The 4,152-nt window shown below is 36.9% G+C and overlaps 1 pseudogene; it reads left to right on the top strand.

Moving 5' to 3' along the window:
• The first annotated feature begins 3,770 nt into the window (after nucleotides 1–3,770).
• Nucleotides 3,771–3,888, top strand: LOC111744127 (annotated as a pseudogene).
• Nucleotides 3,889–4,152: the final 264 nt, after the last annotated feature.

Below are 4,152 nucleotides of genomic sequence, written 5' to 3'. Positions count from 1 at the left end.
GATGTTTACATGAGTGTGTTTAAATTTTGAAAATTAATCAGGTTATTCATTTTTTATTTGTGTACTTTTGTATATGTGTACAATTCTTCATTAACAATTTACAAGAAAAGAGAAGGCGGGGGTCAGGGGAGAGACTGGTGAAGAGACAAGCGAATCTACTCTTTGGCTGCGTCACGGGCGGAACCAGACAGATGAGGGGAGCTGACAGGGTTTACCCTTTGACAGCCCTTTCTCTCCTTTCCGTGACCTCCTTACTAGCTCTGGGAACCTTACAATCTTCATTCTTCCTTTTTCTGTAGCAATATCACCATCAGGAACCGATGTCCATCAAACATTTCTTTCCGAGTGTAAAATTAGATGGGTTTTCACCTCTCCCAGGGGCGGCTGCATTTTAAGCTTTCCGATGTTTCTCGCGTGGGATAAGAAGTCCTTAGTCATCTATTAGAGGAACTTCAGTGGCTGGAGGCAGATTTTTGGGGACAGGGCTTCTGGAATCGCACTGCTTAGGCTCTGCTTGCCTGTCTCACGAGCAATGCCAACACTGGTTGAGGGTAGTTCAGTGCTGCTTCCTCTAGAAAACTGTCTTCATATTCTCATAGCATCTTCCTACATACTTTTATTATTGCAACATGTAACTCTATTTTGTAATATAGTATTGATGTGCTTATCACCTCCATTAGACAATGCATTCCTTGAAGGCTGGGACAATCATTCACTTCTTTATCTCCAGTGACCAGGCACTGTGTGTGATGCTGAGTAGGCAATCAATCAAACCCGGTGGGAATTTTACCACATCGTTAAAGATCGCCTAGTCCCCATGCAATTTATACTTCTCTAAGACGTAGAAAGATAAACCTTCTAAACTCTTTTCTACAATGTCTGTACAACATGGATATCAAAATCTGACAAGCACTGCATGAAAAAGAAAGGTACAGCTCAGTAGAACCTAGACATATCAATGTAAAAATCCTCTGTCAAATAGCAGCAACCAGAATCTGGCAACACATTAAAAGAGTAAAACTTCATGACTAAGTAGAGATTATTCCAGAAACACAAGGATGGATTGGTATCAGAAAGTGTACAAATATACTTTATCATATTTATAGACTTAAGGAAAAACTTATGATCATCTCCATAGACCCAGAAAAGGTAGTTGTCTAAGTCCAGCCACCACTTCTTATTTAAAAAGCATTAATGTAATAATTGATAGATAGTTCCTTGCCATAATAAATATATCCCTATATCTCCATCCATCCATCCATCCATCATCATCCATCCATCCATCCATCATCCATGTTAGCAAAAAACTGGCATCAAAAATTAACAGAGAAATATAAATAGCATTCCTGCTAATGTTACAGATGAAACAAGGATACCTTACCATTATAATTTAACAAAATGAAACAAGAAAAAAATATGAGAAGTATAAAAATTGGAAAGGAGAAGATAAACACATTACTATACTTAGAGAAGAGTTTTTACCTGGAAAACCCAAGAGAATCAACAAGCACCAAAAAGCATACAATGAAAGAATTCAGTAAGGTCTAATATCAGTTAATAGCAATCAATACTCTTTTGTGCATAAATACAAATTAGAAGATATAACGAAAGGAAAGACCCCACTTAGAACAGTACTTTCAAAGATAAAACTTTGCAAGAAATGTGAAAACTTAGATGAAAACTTTAATACATTTCTGAAGGACACAAGATAAGACCGCCACCAAGTGAAAGACATCGCATATGCCTGGGATAAGAAAAGTGGAGAAAGAAAGCTGTCTATTCTCCTGAAGAGAATTTATAAAGTAAATATAATCTTAATAAAAATATCAATGAGTTTTTAAAGGAACTAAAGTAGCTGATTCTAAAGCTCATACAGAAAAACGAATAAGCAAGAAGAGCCAGGAAAATTCCAAAAAGATAGATAAAAGGGGACTACCCCTCCCAGATGTTAAAACGCACTACAAAGCCTACACGATTAAACCAATGTGGTATAAGCACATGATCATGTAGACGAAGGGAAGATTACAAAAAACAGACTCCATCACTTACGTATGATAAGTGCGGTCTTTATGTATGATAAGTGCGGTATCACTGGGCAAGGAGTTAGCCAGAAGAAAAAGGAGAGTTTTATCCATTTTTTTTTTTTTAAATTGCAGGATAAATTCAAAATGGGCCAAAGATTTTTCTTTTAACTTTTTAACCTTTTATTAGGGCCAAAGATTTAAGTGCTAAAAAGAAATGAAACCATAAAAGTTTTAAAAGAAAAGAAAATTTAAAAAACACCTTTATAATCTCAGAAGGGGAAAAGTCATTTTAAAACCTGACTCAAAATCAGGAAGTTTACATAAAAAAAAGAAAAAAGAAACAAGACGGAAATCCCTTATCATTCTAGATAACGAAAGCTTATTTCTTTAAGAAAGATGTTTCTTTATGAAAAAATTGGTTAAAAAGGTAGGATAACAAATAACATAAATATGGTTTGGTAGGTCTCATTTCATGAGGTGATTATGCACATCATTTCTCTTCAATTTCATGTTTTAGCTTGACAATTGTGACGGTTATACAACAAATCGGGCCATAATTTACATATTATAACTTACATAGCTGATGCCACACCTTCCCGATGATCATATTTTAAATACTTAAGAATGTTTACTCAGCTGAGGTGATCGCTTTGTAAGTTATATAAATGTCCAATCACTACGTTACACATCTGAAATTAATATATTATACTTCATCTCTAATTGAAAACTTAAAACAAAATGAAACAAAACAACAACATAAAAACAGCCTTCGGCCAGAGACATGTGGGCTTAGGTTGGGATGTGCTTTCTCTCTTTCAAGCACCAAAACTGCTTGATGCCAAGTACCAAAACTTTGAAAAATAATATATCTATATATTTTAAACATTAGTCATTCTAATAAATGTAGGAAAAAATTGGGAGTAACTGTATTGGAGGAGGATATTCTTCAAAAACTTGGGAATAAAGAACATAAGTCTATCTTCCTTCACTAGCTACACTACAAACTATACTATATTATTAACTATACTATATTAACACACAACTGGTCCCATCGAGGATAAAGACACTGGATGGTGCAAAGATAAGACGTGACCATACCTGACTGAAGGGACTTCCTTATCTAAACAGGTGAAGGAATTTATGTGTCCATCAGAGGGAGCTGTCAGCCAGCAGTGGACATCTGGACAAAGAAGGACAGAGAGATCAAGTCCTTGCCAGAGCATAACCTGCAGGATTGCTGTGGATTGTTTTCTCTCTGATGACGGTGACCATGAGTTCTGGTTTATCTGGGACGATCCAGGTTTATGCCTCTTGTGCTGGTGTAATTATTTATAGTGCTTCCGTTCAATCTCAAAATACAATGGATGATAAGTTATATGGGCATCCTGACCCTAAGCATTCAGCCTTTTCTATCCCACCTGTTTTTCTCAGTGCTGCACCTTCTTTGCTAAGTTCCTTCAGAATGAACAACCTGTTTTGATTTTTGACTGGCATCTTGCTGAGATATCCCTCCTCCCCCATGATATCTCTAGAGCAAAACGATGTATCCACCCACTTACAGAGGCTCTGGGCTAGGGGGCAGTTTGACTGCACAGGTAAAAACCATCCAAGTAGGAGTCAAGGTGACAGGGATATTAAGCCAATAGGGTTTTAGTGTCTGGTCCCATGGACAGTAATTAAAAGAGTGAGTAAAGAATACTAAGATAAGACTGACAATAAAACATACAAACAAAATTAGAAACAAAGGTCTACAGCCATGCTACCCTGAACAAGCCCGATCCCGTCTGATCTCAGAAGCTAAGCAGGGTCAGGCCTGGTTAGTACTTGGATGGGAGTCCACCCAGGAAGACCAGGTGTGAAAAAAAAAATAAGGGATTGTAAACTGACAAGGTCCTTGCAATCTGTGAGGTCAACCATGGGTTGCCTCGCCTAAAAAAAAATAAAATGGAAGTTAGAAACAAAGGCTAACACTTTTGGAAAAGGCATTAGCCAATTATTTCCTCAAAAAAAAAAAAAAAAACCAGGTTATTGTTGAAGACTGATGTTTGTTTCTAAATGTTCAGGTGGGAGGTCTGATCTCAGACATGGTAAGCACCCAGTAGAGTGGAAATATGGAGCATTTGTGATC

Source organism: Pteropus vampyrus, unplaced genomic scaffold (assembly GCF_000151845.1).
Source record: "Pteropus vampyrus isolate Shadow unplaced genomic scaffold, Pvam_2.0 Scaffold127, whole genome shotgun sequence".
Lineage (NCBI taxonomy): Eukaryota > Metazoa > Chordata > Mammalia > Chiroptera > Pteropodidae > Pteropus > Pteropus vampyrus.
This window is presented reverse-complemented; position numbering and strand designations above follow the sequence as displayed.